Below are 17988 nucleotides of genomic sequence, written 5' to 3' on the forward strand. Positions count from 1 at the left end.
GAGAGGCTTAGTCTCAGGATGGGAGGGTTGTGTTACCTGTCACACCCTGTGTGACTCCTCACCATCAAGGCATGCAGGTCCCCCTCAGCCCTACCACCAACAGCATTCCTCCTCACTGGTGTTAAAGTCCTTTCTAAAACAGGAGGTGGATGTGTAATTTAATACCTTTATTCAGAAATATCCCTTTGACAAGGCCTGGGACAAACCACCTAGCACCACTCAGTTGTTAGTGCTCATGGAATTGGTGCCTCAGAATGGTGGTGGAGGTTTCCATACTCGAGTTTCACTGAAGGTGTGCACGCCCTTTGTGCAAATTCGGAGCTGTTCAGTGCTTCCAAATGCCAGAAACTGTGCAGGTAAAGCTGTTTTCTCCAGTGAGCTCCAAGGACGTGCTGCTGGTGGCCTCAGGCTGGGAGTGAATTTGGGGGTGGCTCTTGGTGAGCAGAGTGAGGACACTCAGAGTGAAGGACTCCAGAGGGGAGGAGAGTGCCCTCACCTGTTCCTGACTCAGAACAGAAACAAAAGTTTTAAAAGCCCTCAAAACAGTAGGTCCTGGTCAGCACAGGGGCATCCTGAGGTACCATATGCACCACTTTATTGTGCTTAGGAGCATTTTTTTTTAATTTTTTTTTTTAAGTGCAGGCTTCCACCACAGCAACCCTGGTGTGTCCAGAATCAATCAAAATACAGCTTTTTGCTCCAGGTTTGGTTTATTAACAGCACCAGGAGCAGTTATGTGAGAAAGGCAGGTCTCCTGCAGGGAGGAGGAAGATGTGTGCCCATCAAAGCCATGCCCAGCAGCATTCCTGCTGAGGCTCTCACATCTGAACACTCCCTCTGTGTGGGTTACACAGGGGAGCAGGCTGAGCCCAGCACACAGAGGTGTTTGGGGCTGCCTCTGATGTTTGCTGAGAGTGCTGGAGTGAGGGTCTGCTTCTCCTCAGAGGGGAGAGGGGCTGTGTTGGTGACCACCTTCCTGACATGGAGTGTTTCACGTGGGAAAGAGTGCTTATAGTTGGCAATAAAATGGAGCTTTGACCAGACAGTTGTGAATTAATTCAGCCAGCTTGAAGCCCACACTGCAGAGGGATGCTTGCTGTTCCATAATGCTAAGGTCTAAAAGCTTTCTTGTTGTTGCTTTTGGTTACTCGGCTTCAAACAAGTTACTCGGGTAGGACATTGAAATGAGCCACTGTTGTTAAATATTTGGGGGAAATGAGTGTCAGTCCCCAGCTTGTAGCAGCCTTCTGCCCCTGAGCTGTCCTCAGCACTGTGCACGGCTGAGTGTGCACCAAGCAGGACCTGGATGCATCCTGAGAAATCCAGGGCGAGTGCTCCGGGAAGGCTGAGCCAGCCTAAGCCAAATATGCTGGGAATTGTTGGGTGTTCAGTGAGAGGTGAGGAGAAGGGAGCTGGTGAATGCTGCTCTCCCCGCTCTGCTCTGGCTTGCTGTCAGAGGCTGCAGGGTAAGGAAGGAGCTGCCCGGGAAAGCTGAGCTGGGGAAGCAGGAGGAGCAGCCGGGTCCTGCCTGCCCCGAGCGTGGCTGCCGAGCCTTGAGCCCACGGCTGCAGCACACAGTGAGTGTGTGAGAGTGGCTGCTGGGCTGAGAGAGAGAAAATGAGACAGTCACGATAGGAACACACGTGGATTTCTTTAGGGAAAAAAGGTTAATTTTATTGAAGGGACGGTTTGTATTTAAAGCATGTTACAGAGAGTTAAGACAGGATAGTTGTTTATTGGATAATTGGGAAAAACATTCGTGAGACTGTATTTTAGAATGTGTCTCACAGAAAAACACTAGGTGTCAATTTTTATTGTGAATTCCATTCTGTTTTGGTTGGATTTTATTTTGTTTTGACTGGATTATCATTCTGGGAGAATTTTTCTCCAGCTGAAGCTGGAACTAGCTTAGCCTGGCAATGAAGCTGAAAAGCTCCAGCTTGAGATATTTTTCAGGTTGTAACTTTTCCAGCTTTCCAACAGTGCTGTCCACACGTGAGTGCTGTACACTTGTGTTTGAGGAGTGTAGGGGGGTGTGTTTTGTGCCTGCAGTGTGCTGGGCACTTGGTGCCTGCACGATGGCTTTGTCTGACATGCAGCAGGGGTGCTCTGTGCACCCCTGGGTGCTCTGTGCATCCCCCCCAGCCTGCTGCAGCCCTGCATGGGTGCTGTGCCACAGGGTTCTGTGTGTGCCAGCCCTCCCCACGGCACAGCCCTGGCTCTGTGTGAGCTGCAGCCCTGCCTGGGGTGTCCTGACACAGGAGCAGCTCCTGGGCCACCCTCGGCCAGCTGGAGGTGCAGCCATGGCACAGGGTCCCGTGCAGGCAGAGGGAGATGCTGGGCTGGGACAGAGCTGCAGCTCCTGGAGCCAAGTCTGCTCTTCCTCCTCAGGGGAGCACATCTGCAAAAAACCCCAAATTTTATTAATAGTTAGAGACATTTCTCATTGCAACAACCTGGGTTTATAACTCTAGGGGAGGGTCAGTGTGCCAGCCTGCTATGGGAGATGCCACTGAGCCAAAAGCTCAGTAAAGCTCGGGCTCTGGAGCTGCTTTTTTACTGTTTACAGTTTTCAGTTGCCCCAAACACAGAGGAACAGTGCAGGGAGGCTCTGAGTGTTTGTTCTCAGCCCACTCAGTGTCCCAACTCTTGATTTATAAGAGCATCACCTCATAAGCTGAACCACAACTGTTCTCTGGTTTTGCTTTTTAACTTACCTGAAAGAAAGCCATGTATACATCATAACATGCAGACAGAATTATTAATTTTTGACTTACAAAGCAGCTCCTTCAGTCTGTTGCTAGGAATGTGCCTATAAAATACACTTTAACAACAAATAGATGAAGAAGGGGCGAGGGGTGCTGTACATACCTCACAGCCAGACAAACCCCATGGCAGCAATTTCCTTCAAAGGTCTTCCACTGTTTCACCATCCACCAGAAAAGGCTGATTCAGGCTGCTGGCCACGTGCAGAGGGGATTTCTTCAGCAAAATTTCTTGCACAGAGCCTGTGGGCTCAGCTGCTGCCTGAAACAAGAATCACACAATAGAAAAGCTGCAAAGATTTGACCCAACAGCTGCTTCACCTTGTGCACAGATTTAAAGCAGCAGAGCCCTTTCTCAACCTGGCAATAAAATCAGGCATTTATATTTTTTTAACATGTACATAAACGATGTATCTATAGATATGTGTGTGTATTTATGCACACACACACCCAGCCACACATAAGTACAAATATATTTATCTATGTCTATATATATATATATATATATATATATATATATATATATATATATATATAAGAGGGAAGATGGACATATACTTGACTTGGAGCAGCCAATTAACAATCAACACTTTATTACCCAGTTCAGCACAGGGTGCAATTCTGTCCACCTCACAGGCCCAGCCAGTAAATTCAAATGCAACTTTTTGTGGTTTAGCCTGTGTGACAAATGGCACGAGTGCAGCCTAGGGGCCAGCAGCAGCCTGCCTGCCACTGAGGGCCAGTCAGACCCATTCCCACCTCAGCAGCTGAAACTGTCTTTTTAAAGCCCTCATGTCACAATTTTAAACAGCCAACAAAGTGAGATTGAGGGGGAAGCGACAGCAGGAGTGGAGGAAATTGCATTTCCAGAGATTCCAAGGTTCCTGAAGTCAGCCAAGAGGTTCCCAGCCCCTGCTCTGGGGTGAGGATTCCAGGTGCCTGTGGGGAGAGGCTTTCTGCCTCTCAGCTGAAGCCCACCATTTCTTCTTGTGGTTTATCCCATCCCCATGTCTTTCCTCCCCTGCCTCAGTCTTGGGAGCTCAGCTCTTGGTTGAGACACAAGCATCAGGTCAGGCACTGTGCATTTGTAGCTGCAGTGTGTTCAGCACCTCCCAAAACAGCTACAGCCCTTTATATATATATATCTGTATAAATAGATATAATATTTCCAGCTAAATAATAATATATCATGCCTATTGACATGTGTAGATATACATAAAAGATATAAAAGGTCTTTTTATAAAAAACATCTGGTATGTCTAGGTGACCATCTGACACTGCCACCCACAAAACTTGTCACCAAAACTAAGTGAGAGCCCAGGCACAAAGAGTGCAGTGCAGGGTCACACAGCGGGGCTGTGCCTGTTGGAAGGGAGGGCACAGGGGTGGGTTACTGTGGTTTTTAGGAGAGGAAAGCATTTACAGAAGCTCCAAGACAATTCTGTGGCTGTAAGAGGAGCCTGCACCGTACGTGCCTGTGCTGGTGCCTGCTCAGCAGGCTCATCCACAGAGCCCTCTCTGTTATCTGCACCAAACCTGCTCTCCTGGGCATGTTCTGCACACGCTTTGCATTCCTCCTGCTCTCCCCGCTTCTCCTCTCCCAACAAAGGCTCTTTTTTTCCAGGAGAATTAAGGCGCAGATCGTCGTGTCTGTTCCGAGGGCAGAGCGTGTTGGTCTGTCCTGCTCTGTGAGGAATATTGGCATTCATGGGGCTCCAACAGCTGGAGCTGAGCATTTCCTTTAACCGAACAGGTTTGCAGTCTCTGTGTGCTGAAGCAATTCTCCACATCACACAAGGCTGCATACCAGAGTAAAATGAAAATTTAAGAGCGCTGGCTAACAAGACCGAGCTGCTCATTGTTTGAACAAGAGGCTGATTGTCTGGGTGCTCAGTGCCCCATTCCTCCAGCATTAAACCCACACGAGGGACAGCAGCCTAATCCACAGCTTGCTGCCAGGTGCTATACAAATTAATCTTCCACTTACCGGGCCTATTAGTTGTGGTGTTCTTAAAGGTTTGCAACCCAAAGAGGAGAGTGACTAAAATCTTCTCCTTGTCACAGACGGGCATGGCAACGTGGTGATGTGAAATGTCAGCTCCCCGTGGTGAGGATGATGTGTACCAGGGAGGGGAATGGCACCCCAGCACAGAAAATGTGTTGGAGGAAGAGGGATGGGCTGGGAAGAACCCAGAACCTGAGCACAGGCCACCATAACGTGCAGGGCTGAGCCACTTTGGTGTTTATGAAGACAGGAAATATTTTTTTTTTTTTGTTTTACACAACACAGAGACCCTCCTTAGGTCTCCCAAAAGCTTAGGGACCTGCTTCAGATCTGCTTTTGCCAGGACATCTCACTCATCTTCCAAACAGGGTATGAGAACAGGGGAGGAAGAGAAATCCTGCTCTTTATTTGTCTGCTACTCCCTTAAAATCCAAGGAGGAAAGGGAAAATACTCAGCTGCAAGCAGGTGATCAAAACAGGAGCCACATAAACATAAACATTTGGAAGGGTGAAGCCTCAGGAGTGTTTAGCAGGATTGCTTCCAGTTTTCATCTGCTCACATTTCAGTGCAGCCGTGATTCACTGCAGAGCACTGCCAAAGCTTCCCACAGCACCCAGGCACGCTGAACTTGATGCAGGTAAGAATATTTACAAATACTGAACCTTCCCCCAGCCTTCCCTAATGTTCCCCCAGCAGCTGGCAGTCCCCTCTGGCCCCTTTGGGCCAAATTCTGCCCTGTCAGAAATCCTCTTCCACAACCCTGAATCTTCTGTTCTGCACAAACCCACTTGGCTGGGTACAGCACCTCAGCACCCTGGGGGTCCCAGCCTGGTGAGCATCTCCATCATCATCATCATCATCATCATCATCATCATCATCATCATCATCATCTTCCTCTGAGAGCCATTTTAAGGCTTTTTCTCTCAATCTTACACTGCTCTCACACTGGCACCTCTGGCCCCATCCTCTACAATACATCTCAAAAATGGGAATTCCTGTCTGCACACCCCGGGTCCACACGTGCTGAGCTCAGCACAGCTCCTGACAGCCTCCCCTTCTTCTTAAACCAATTGTGAAAATGCAACAGTCTCTGCCAGGAAAGCTGTCCCTTACCAAGGACAAATCATAAAAACATCTCCAATTGGCACCACCACCTTTTTATTGAAAAGGAACAAGGAGACATTAAATGGCCCACAAGCCAGCATCTATCCAGAGAGAAAAGGCCCTGTGTCACTGGCTGGGTTTTTGGGGTCCCTTTGGGATCCCTGAGGCTGCTTCTGCAGCCCTCAGTGACAGAGCAAATTCCTGAGCCTTGCCCAGATGGAATTTTGGCTCACAGGGAGCTCTCAGAGCAGTGGGGTGAAGAGATTGGGATATAGAGAAAGGCACAAATCCATGGTTTATTCTGTGAAGGCATCCTGTCTGCATATACCAACGGTTATTGTTTTTCAGGGGGTTTATATCTTTTGAGGGTTTTATAATTTGCACCAATTACCAAGGGAATTCTACTTTTAACCAATCCCTGAGGGGTTTTACATTCAAAGCTGGCCTATGGACACTAAAAGAGAATGAACCACTAATATTGAAGATAGATAAGAGGGTCTTCCAAGGGGGGGAAGCAAAATTCCTTTTGTATTTTTCATTTCACAATCCATTTCTTATCTCTAAGCTCTGGTTTTCCAAGGGGCTTGTTCTGAGGATGCAGGGAAACTTTCTTCTGTGTTTTCTGCTCCCTCCACAGTCATGTGCCACTCATCCCCTTAGGGACACTGCAGCACTGCAGAAGGGACCAGGGGTGATGAGCAGGTCCTGTCACCTCCCTGCAGCTCAGCCCCTGCCTTGGATCACCATCCCCGTGCTGCACTTTCAGGCTGCAAGATTATAAGAGAAAGAAATAAGCAAAAATGCTTTTTTTTTTTTTAAAGATTTGGTATTTCTTCTCCCAGTCACTCTCCATTTCAGAATATTCTTCATGTCCTTCATCAGTCTTGTACTGGGTTACAGATGGAAAATATTAGCTCTGGTTTACAAAACATGGCCCCGTTTCCTGTAACACAGCACAGGTTGGACAAATCTGTCATTTGAGCAGTGTGTCTATTCTGTGGCCAATTCTGTAATCTACAAGCAATGTGATCCCAAACGAGGAATCTCGTGTTAGCAGCCAAGATCGGAAAATCCCTGTTTAGTGTGATTGCTGCCAAAACCACCTCACTTGCTAAGGACAAACTAATTTTCAATCTGCACTTTAGAAAACTAATTTTCAATCTGCATTTTAGAAGCTATTGCCTTTCTTCTTTGGTTTTTTTTTGAGAGTGGGTTGTTGTTTTTTTTTATTTTGTTTTGTTTGTTTGTCTTGATTTTTGGTTTGGTTGATTTTTTTAAAACTAAATAAATAAATCATAGCTCATTTTTTAAGATGACAGAAATACACGCCATATTTTAGAAAGGGCAAAATGGATTTAGAAGAGAGTTTAGGGTACATGAAAAATACCCCATTGCCTACTAAAAAAATTCTATTTTTGAATATAATTTAAACACAACTTGAACAAGTGCTATTTTACAAATAGAAGAGTTGTAATTCAGCTCAAACAGCAACAAGACCATAGTGCACAACTAAGAGGAGAAGAGCAAGAAAGCAAAGAAAAAGAAGTGTTGTATGCTAGAGACAGGACATAGATCAAGGATGATCTATACATATATACATATATATATACATATATAGATACAGCTTTAAATGAGAACTTGACCTCATTTTGCAAGATGGATCAAGGCAATATAAATAATGGCAATGGGGATATGAGATTATCAAAACTAAGATGGAAGTAAAGCTCAAGAAATTTAATATATCCAGGTTGGGACACACAGAGATGAAAGGCAGAGGAAGTTACATTAATTATTAATGTTAAACTTTGCAGTTCACAGATACTTCTAGCTGATAAAAAAGAAAGAGCCACTACACAAGTGTCAACAGTAGCCTTAAGTCAGTATGCTTCAACTATTTATTATTTCAACTATTTATTTATTTCAAGTATTTAGAAAAGGGGAATTTCTGGAGTACATGCAGGGAAGAGTCACAAAAACTCCATCCTGCTGCAGAACTGGCCCCATTTGCTTTCACATGCACTTTTTTCAGTGTTAGAATTCTCCCTTCTTTGCCCTTCTAAATCCTCCTTCTGCAGTTTCAGACCTGAATGGATTCTGTTTTAAGAAAGTAGGTATGGGGGGTTGTGGGGTTTTCATTTTGTTTGAGTTTTTTTTAAAGCTAAATATTACAAATGTTAATTTTTCTCACCTTTCACTCCTAATAAACATTCAAGTTCACACACATTATAGCATCTCATGCTTTTCCAGCCCACTCAGGGGGTCGGTGGCTTATCTTAGGACAGGGCTGGAAAAACAGGAGGAGGTTGCACTGTCAGAGCAATCAATGCCTGGAAGTTTCTCATGGAGAGATGCCTGAACAAGGCTCAAGGCTGTAAGAGCTTGGTAAGAGCTCGACATACAGAGAGCTACAAAGGACAGGAACCAGGATTGTCCATGTGGCAATCCAGGTGTCAGTGTCTGCCCTTTGCTGTCTGTAAGGTGAAGGGACACCTTGGTCCTTCCCAATTTCATAGTGCAAAAAAAGAAAAAGTTTCCGTTTTAATTCCCCAAGCTGCCTCAGCCCGTGACCTTTTTCTGCCTTATCCAGCACACTGAATGCAGTGAAGAAATCCCTGTCAGCAAGGACACGGGGCCAGTGTTGGGCTGGGTTTGGTGATGGCCCAGCCCCTCTGTACCATGGCCCCTCATTTCTGTGTGCCACAGAGCAGCTCCCGCTGGGAACTGCAGCTCTGAAAGTCTTGGGGAAATTTCTCTGGCCCCTTCTCTCATCCCAAGCATCATCTCTAGCAGGGTGCAGGAGCTAATAATATCCCTCTGCTGCTGTAATATAGCATTTCCTCCTCTTTCACTTTTACTGCTTGCATTACCAGCTGCTCCTTTGCCTCTGCCACATGAGTGTCAAAAGAAGCCATAAATCACCTTATGGCATTCACTGAATGGTGAAATTGGTGCTTTCTGCCCTTCTGAGGGACTGGCATTTCAAATACACCTTCTAAATATACTTTAAGATTTAAATATTTTAGTTAGCATTTAGAAGATTTTTTTAAGAGGCAAGGCAAACCCAGCTTTTCTTGGAGAAAGCGTGTACTGACATTTCCTCAAGAAAGTCACAGCCACTGGCACAAGAGGGACAAAGCCACAATTCCAAGCCAGGGGTGTGCTGGTGACCCCAGACTCAGCCATGAGAACCAAAACCCTTCCCTGGTGCTGTTGGAGAGCTGGAGCTTCCAGCAATTTCTTCCTTCAGTTGCTATTTCTAATAAAACACAAAACACCAATATTACTGTTCATGTAAATAAAAATGCAGCAACTGCACATTAAAAATGAACAGAGTGTATGATTATGAATGTATGATATGTGATTTATTCTTATCAAACTGACAAAAAGTTTCTCTCTTAATATTGAAATTAAGATGCTTTGTCGAGATAATTCCCTGAAATATTTTTTGCAGTGACAGTGATTAAGTTTCAAGCATTAAATGGAAATAATGAACGATTGACCAAGGGGAAACAAAATAGAGCTAAATATTTTTTTTTAATTCAGCAGCTAATTTGGAACAACTGAAATTTAAGCTGCTTGCATTCATCTAGGAAATACTAACAGGAGTAACTATTTGCTCTCTGCTAGCAGCCCTTCTTTGGTTTCACATGGATAATAATCCAGGCTGCTTTTGCCCTAGGAGCCAGGAGTTATGTTTCCCACTGACCTTCTACAGAGCCTTCCAAAAATAGGCACCCATGGAGGGCTGGTGGCTCTTCCTGCTTTGCACCAGGCATGCAGAGCATTTCAGCTTTCTTTTTTTTAAAAAAAAACTCTTTTTCACCATTTCTCTACAAAGATGGCCACAAAAGCATTAACAGAAGTTAAATGCGTTTTTTTGCCCTCTTTCTCTTAAATGAATTCTGTTAAATTTCTCTTCTAAAGAAATAATTTTAATATACTGCCACAAACACTCATGAATGACATCTTGGAGCTGTCAGCTAAAAGAGCTTTTTTTTTTAGGTACTTGCTTTCTCAGGGTACATATAAAATTTTTTCCATGTGATGACTTAAAGTCTGATGACATTGATAGAATGCACAAAATACAGAAATGAAGTGATTGATGCACTGCAGTCTTCCTGCCCTTTGAAGAAATACAGAGTGAACACCTACACAGCAAGGCCAGGACACAATGGACTTTAATAGATTTCATACTTTATTAATATATTTGATATTTAAATCTATTTAATCTATTTAATATTTTAATATAAAAACTTTTAATTTAATTATTACATATCCATATTAAATATTATATCAAATTATATTTAATTCAATATATTTAAATTATATTAAATTTACTAATATTAAATATTAATAAATATTATTTAATTTAATTAATTTTAATATAAACCCTTTTAGAGTTCCTTTCAGATAAAAGATAAGTAGAAACACAGGCAAGTTTTTCACTTTTAAGATGAGTTTTAACCTCTACTCCTTGTTTTCAGCTCTTGACCAAAAGACCAAATGGCACCACACTTTTGTTTTTAGCAGAACAAAAAACTCAAACAACTCATTGTTAAAATTCTTGAAAAGCAAAAGCCTTTCACAAGGAATACTGCAATAAATTCATTTTTGCAAGTGACACAAGATCACAAAGCTATCCATGTCTACTTTTGGGAATGAAAAAATGTGCCAAGGTCTTTGACAGCACATTTTCCATTTATCACACATTCTGTTTTATCACATTTTTTACAAGTCCCACAATATGCTTTTTGCTAAAGCACAGTAGACTTTTTTTTTTTTTTTTTTTCAGGAGAAAACATTAATTGTTTTAATTGTTTGGAATTTCATAGCCTGTGCAGGTGTGAAAGGCACCAGTGACTATTCCTCCAATGGTGTACATTTCAGTGGTGAAACACCACCAATTATCCAGGCATCAACTGCACTTTTCCCTTATTCTTAAAAAAACCTAAAACAAACCCCAAACACACACATCCCCCCACCCAGTCCTGCAGGGATTTTATGTAGCACTGTTAGTTTTATATGGTGATTTTCATATTCTTATTCTCACAAAGGAAATTTTCACAAGCAATTTTATTCAGATTGCTGCTGTGTTATGACATTTTCAATTTTAGACCCATTCCACCCCCAATATAATGGATTTAAATAACATAACCATTAAGAGCATGAAAATAAAATCCAAGGCAATAAGGAGAAGTCATAGTCCAGCTACAGCACAGCAGCCTGGGGGAAATCTTGGTTTTCAGATCATTCAAATGTACTTCTAAATTATCCTACAGACTCACAAGAGCCTTGACCAGGCTGAACCATCCCCAGTGCAGGCTGGCCTGGCTCCACACATCAGCTGCCTAAAAAAACTTTGCCTGCAGATAGGGAGCCACATTCCCATCCCAAATGGGGGGAAAGCTTTTACCCTGTGGCACATTTCAGAATTCCTAGGGCTGAATTCACATTTTCACAGTGATGGATTTCCCTGCAGGGGCACACACCAATCTACAGCTGATGAAATAATCATTTAGTCCTCTGGGTACAGAAAAATAATGTTCTGAATATTGCTCTAAATGCCACCCAAGGGCTCAGGAGTTTAAATGGTGACTTGGTGTGTGAGCTTCTCCAAGAGCCCCACAAGTGGCACCAGGTGAAGAAGAGCAGGAGGTGTCTTTGCACTGACAGCAGGGAATTCCCTGGGGCACCCTGAGCATCTTCTCTTTGCAATGCAGATCCCCCTCAGTTCATGCATGGTGGTGACAGCAGCATTTATTGTGCTCATAAGCAACAATCAGATGAGCATGATGTACAGCACTTTTTATTTTTTTTTTATCCCCCCTACCCTTCCACCCCAAACTGTGAGCACAGAATATTGTAGAGATCTAGAGGCTCAAGCTCATTTTGTATATAATGTGCTATATAGCATAGCCAGTCTCCATCCTGTTCACCTACCCCAAAGGAAATGTTTGAAACTTCTTATTTAATAGAGGAATTGAAATGAAAGAATTTTCAATTTTCTTCCTCGAATGCTCAAATACTTTGGGCAACTGAAGCCATAGTTTGGATGTGAAATCAACTGTTCTGTGATTTTCCTTTCAAATTCCCCTCACACTATTGCTACCTTTGAGGGTACATGGAATAAAAGTTTTCCTATCATTAATGGAAATTATTTCTTAGCTGCCTCAATCAGCTTATGTGAGCTACCAATGTATAAGAACTTCCAATAAAAAAATAAATGTGTTAAATACCAGCTGTGTCTGAATTGTACCAAGAGGTGTTGAGTAGACACAAGGCCAAAGGTACCTGGGTGAGCAACAGAGGCTGCCAGCAGGAAAAAAAAAAATTACAAAAATGACAAGAGAGGCCTGGTTCTTTGCTAACTTGTTTACAAGCACATGTATAGATTCCTGTTATAGATAAATTTACATTTAAATTGCTATTTAATTATTTACTTCCTTGCCTAGCATTAATCAAAATTTTACTGAAAACCTTCCTGGCCTTGTGAAGAAAAGAAACCACAAACTAAAAAACAAAACAAGCAAACCAAAACAAACAAAAAACAAACAAAAACCCCCACCACCCAAAAAAAACCCCAAAACAAACAAACAAAAAATAAAACAAAACAAACAAAACCCCACAGGCTATTTGATTCAAATTATTTTCATAATTTTCATTTTGGAAAAGCAATTTTCTGCATTTTTCCTGAGACTTTTTAGACAAGGATTATACCAATTCCTGTTATCCAGATGTGGAAAGTATTGGTACCAAGAAGTTGCATATAAACATCAGGGCCCACAAAAATATTTTAATATTTTGAGGTGACGAATAAGCATCACCTCAAGATTAAAACTAATAACAGATTTAATGTAATTAACTGCACAAAATAAACCTGAGCATACAATATCAGGGCATGCAAGGAAGAGCCTTAATGTGAGCAGAAGATGAGAGTGCCAGGGGATTTCTGCAGGAGGAGTCACTGACAGGTGAGGGATGCCCACAAAAGACAAGGAAGAATTTGGCCTTGATGTCATGAAAACAAGAGCTTGATCCACAAATAATCCAGCTGGCAGCATCTCATAAATGATGCAGTCTGTATGTGTGCTCAATGTCAAGAAATTGTGACTCTTGTTGTATTTTCAATATTTGCAATCATCTGTAAGTGTCTAAACATAGCCAGAGCAGTGGGAGCTTCTGTCACACCCTGCCCTGCTTCTGGGACCATCCTGAGCTGGAGAAGAGCAAGGAGCAATTTCCTGTCAATTCACTGGTGCTCCTGGTACCACCTAACAGGACTCTTACCTGAAAAAAAGTTGCACAGTTTTTATTAAATATGCAGAATGCAGCCCAGCTCCTGTGCACCCACTCGGAATGATTGCACCAACATAAGACACTTTTCACTTTTCCAGGGTTGGTGCAATAACCTGAGTTTCCATCACCATTTTATGTTTTCACAGAGTTTCACCAACCTGCATCTCCCCATTACATAACACAGCTACCAATACTGACATTATTTAAAGGAAAAGGCCAGTCTTTTGCATAAATAGATGCAGTGCTTGAGAAGGCTCTGCAGTGACAGAGAGGGTCCAGACCAGTTTTTCTTCCAGGTCTTCTCAAACCCTTCACCCAGCCAGCCATGGATTCAGAGCCAGGGGACCTCACAAGCTGCAACCCATCACGAGCTGTCAGCAACCTCCACAAATCTCACACACATCTGGGGCTTATCAAGCCAGCAGCATTTTTCCTACATTAATCTCCACTAGGCCTGCCCCAGCTTTCATTTCAAAAGACTTGGCATGGTATCTTCTAAAAAAAAAAAAAGAAAGAAAAGAAAAAGAAAGAAAGAACAAAAAATTTTAAAAATTGCTCGATTTTCTCGAGATGCAGCTGGGTAGGAGCAGTGCCTTTGAAATGTGAGCACAGGGCAGAGATGTGGGAGGCACAGGGGACTCCAATAATGACTGCAAAGGTTTCCAGGAGCTGCCTTGGGTGATCCCTGCCCTGCTGGCCACGTTAAGGCAGCAGCCTCCACTGCTGACCTGCTGGAAACTGCTCCTGCACCCCTCTGCTCATCGTCCTTCACTGCCTGCAGGACCTGTTAGAACCCTCTCATTAAATCCTAGGGCACGAGCAGTAATTAACACTCATTTTCTTTGGGCCAAGAAATATCAGCACAACAAAAGCCCAGGGTCTCAGTTTACTTGGGCACAGCTTTCAGTACTCCCATAGAGTGCAGGTGGGGCAGGTAAATTCTCATCCTTATGGGTCTAAAAGCACAAGGGTAGAGCTGGCTGTGCTCCACACAGATGAAAAAAAAAAAAAGAAAATAAAAGGACTAATGGTGTTTATAGTTACAGCCCATTTTCAGCTCCAGCTGTCTCAAAGCAGAGTGACATAAAACACATAAGTTCATTGTATTTCACAAGAGGCAATCCATATCCTTTCATATCACATTAAAAATGTCAAAATATCTTTCTGTCCAGAGCGTGCATGCCAGGAAAAGGTCAGAGCAGCATTTTCAGTGTTAAGCACACGGTGCTCATCACTAGACCAACTCTTCTCTGCCATGAACATCTCAACCTGAGTTATCAACTCAGGTATCCTTCCCTCTACAGCAGTGGCACATTTAAAATCAGAAAACTTAACACTTCTCAGGTCAAGAGAATGTTAAAAATTCAATTTGCATTTTCTCCAGAAATTCAGCGAAGCGAGTTCATTGTTAATATTTTCAAGAAAAGAACTGGAAGCTCACTGATCTCTTTATAGCAGTCTCTATATGTTCTAGGAAAGATTTATTGCAATGAGAGTTTGAAATGACTCACTTGCAGCAGCTTGGGAGCAGCTTTCAGTATCACTGAATGTCCAAGGCTCTATGAAATGAATGGGGCACCAAGAATGCTCGAGTCTTCATGCAGGCAGGAAAAATTGCAACTAAAAATGAAGTAACTTAAAATATCTTTTCAAGTGAAACTTCACAATTCATCCTGGTCCTGAAGAAGCTGTGAATTTACAGCTCACTTACTATCCTGAGGCAGGGCTGGAGTGAGGAGATGTTGGAGTCCCATCAACTTTGACATAGGAATATGTTACATTACATTTAATAAAAACGAGGTTTCATTAAAGGACTGCCAGAAACACCCATTCAGCATCTCAGGGGAACTCTGGTCTTGAATTACTAATTGTTAGCAGCCACAAAATATAACTGCACACCAATTATATGATGAGCAATCTGAAAAAAAAAATCTTTCCTCCAGTCACATTTCTTTAAAAATTAAATGTGATGAAGACTCAAAAAGATGTGAAATCTCATCCCTCTACCTCTACACTGAGTTTAGAATGTCCCATCACTTCTGGGTGACTTTTACAAAGCAGAAGAAACCTAGGGGCACTGGGATGAGTGTCTCAGGGATCACAGAACCATTTAGGTGGAAAAAGACCCCTGAGATCATCAAGTCCAACCTTTGATTCATCACCACCTTGTCTACCATGCCACCAGTGCCACCATGGCATTAAATGCCACATGCAGTGGCACTGGACACTTCCAGGGATGGTGACTCCATCCCAATGCCAGACAACCCATGAAGAAATTGCTCCTGATTGTCAGGATCATCCATTCCTCTCCAAGTTCCATACTGCAAACCCAGCTTTTCAAATCTGATGATAACTCTTGTATTTTATTTTCTGTCATGAGAAAGAAGGATATTTCTAAGTTAAAGTTTTCCCCTCAGCTAAATTGGTAATTCCCCAGCAATATCTTAACCTTACAAGAAAAATTTGAAAGAATGACACCAAAATGAGCACAGTTACATTAACACAAACACTAAGGTCAATCTTTCCTTTCTCTCATTTACTGTAAATCTCTTTGGAGCTGTGGAGATCCATCTCTGCATGTCCAGATTGCCAGCCTGTAATAGAAATGTAATACCAGTTTGTATCTATTGACAAAACACCCCTGAGGCCACCCAGGGGCAAACCCTTGAACCATCAATCATTTCTCTGGCTTCATCTTTAAGGGAAGTTGGGAACATCAAAGAACAGTTTCCCATTTAATGTGAAGCAAAATGCAACTCCACAGGACTGCTCTTACCTGAGAGGTATTTTTCTTTTCCTTTAAATGTTTCCTCCATGCTACCTCACCTTGGCCCATTTCTTTATCTCAAGCACTGTTACTCCTAATGTTTGGTCAACTAGAAATGACACTGCCACTTGTTCTGATGCCCACCCATGTCCAACCATGATCCATCAGCTGTTTGCCATGAACTGGAGCCATTCCTGTCTCTTTTTTAAAATACTCTTATCCATGCAACCAGGGAACACTGCCTGTCTTGTTGTTGTTGCAATCAGATTTATAGAAACACAGACTCTGCTGGGACCCTCCAGAGTCATGGAGTCCCCTCTTAGCCCTGGTCAGGACATGCTGAGAATCCCATCACACGTCCCACAGCATTGTCCAAATTCTTCTTCAGCTCTGCCAGGCTGGTGCTGTGGCCACTTCCAGGTCCTCATGGGCCTGTCCCAGTGCCCAGCCACCCTCAGGGTGCAGAACCTTCTCCTGACATCCCTGAACCTTCCCTGGGCACTTCATGCCATTTCCTCAGCTTCCTTTGATAACATATATTGTATCCATCCATATTTGGGTGATTCATTAGAGTTTATTTCATCAAGCTCTCATGAAAGTTGAGCATTTCAAGCTGAAATGGTATGGAGTGCTCAGGGTTTAAAATCCTCCTCTCTTAGAGCTTCTGTCTCCCAATGCTCAGACCCCTGAGGGTGCCTTGTCAGCTTTCCTTGGCTCTGCCTTTGCCACCAGCCAAACCACAGACAAACACAGCACATTTCATTTACATCTCCTCTGCTCTCAACCCTGGGGTTAAGTCATGTTTTTAGGAGCTCTGCTTCTTGTTCATGCAGTTTTTTGCATATAAATCAGGAGGGCTGTTAAGCTGTTAGGCCTCCCCCAGATTTCAACTGAACTGTTTTACTGCAGCTTTTGTTTGCATTTATTTTACAGCCTATATTAACATCTATATTTTTTCAAGTCTCTAATTTTTCTGATTTTTTTTTTGTGTGTGTCTCCTGTGTGTTGCATCCTTTTCTTTCACTAAAGCTTTTAATCAATAAAATCCAGTGAAGCTTTCATTGTCAGCTGCTTCCCCACCCCAAACAATTCTCTTTCCCCGCATCTATTGCAGGACACAGGGTATAGCCAACACCACCCAGAACATGGGTCAGCTTCAAAGCAGCCTCCTATTGCCACCCTAATTCCCTGTCACCTCAGAGATTCCATGTGCCAATTTCTTCAATAACGAGGCCCTGCCAGCAAAGAGGTGAAATTATTGTTTTAATATTAGCCTTCCTTTTATCTCTGAAAAGGAGCATTTGTTTTGGCACCATCAGGACAAACCTTAATAAACTGACTGGCAAACATTGTGTTTAGCAATGGAAATGATACCCGGCCAGGGATTATAATGTAAGCAATAAAAGGGAATAGAGAGATTTAGGAAAGGATGTGATTTATAATGACTTTAAGGAGGATAAGCTTCTACATCTGTGATTGCTTGATTCTATAATGTTTTAATTGATTATCAGAGCTAACAGGTTTATTTTTTCATGTGAATAAAAGCTGGTTTACTTCAGCTTTCGTTTGCATTTATTTTACAGCCTATGTTAACATGGATATTTTTTCTTAAATTTTGGCTCCATCGAGTTGTACTCATTCCATAGGCTTAGAAATCTAAATTAGCTGGGGCTGGGGGAGGGAGCCAGCAAAGCTTGTGGCTACACCTGTTACTCTGCACGGCAGTGGAGGGGCTTTTTGGGATTTCAGATGAAAAGCAGTATCACTGTGCCCTGACTCCCCATCCTTTTCTGCACTCTGAGCTGACAGCAATTCCCCTTGGCGCTGGTTTTCAGCCGTGCTGACAAATTCAACACAAACCCAAACAGTGCAGGGAGGCACCTGGAGCCATCCCTGCAGGTTTCTTCACCCCACTGAAGGCAATCAGAACTGAGCTGGTGACTCCCCCGTGCCTTTTCTGAAACAAGCCAGGGCTTGTTAATTATTAATTATTTCTCTATAAACTGATCATTCTCTCACCAACTCGAAATTCAGGTGCTGGCAAACATTT

At 42.9% G+C, this 17988-nt stretch overlaps 1 protein-coding gene across 1 annotated transcript in view; it reads right to left on the reverse strand.

Annotated features, from left to right (window-relative positions):
- Positions 1-2279: 2279 nt before the first annotated feature.
- OTOG (otogelin) overlaps positions 2280-17988 on the reverse strand; it is a 127451-nt gene continuing 111742 nt past the window's right edge. The window contains exons 58-59 of the mRNA XM_088175726.1: positions 2872-3027; positions 2280-2401 (exon numbers count right to left, since the gene is read on the reverse strand). The gene's annotated coding sequence lies outside the window, so the exon portion shown is untranslated. The remainder of the gene's footprint in view (positions 2402-2871; positions 3028-17988) is intronic.

The sequence above is a fragment of the Sturnus vulgaris genome, chromosome 18, assembly GCF_052056855.1.
Source record: "Sturnus vulgaris isolate bStuVul1 chromosome 18, bStuVul1.hap1, whole genome shotgun sequence".
Lineage (NCBI taxonomy): Eukaryota > Metazoa > Chordata > Aves > Passeriformes > Sturnidae > Sturnus > Sturnus vulgaris.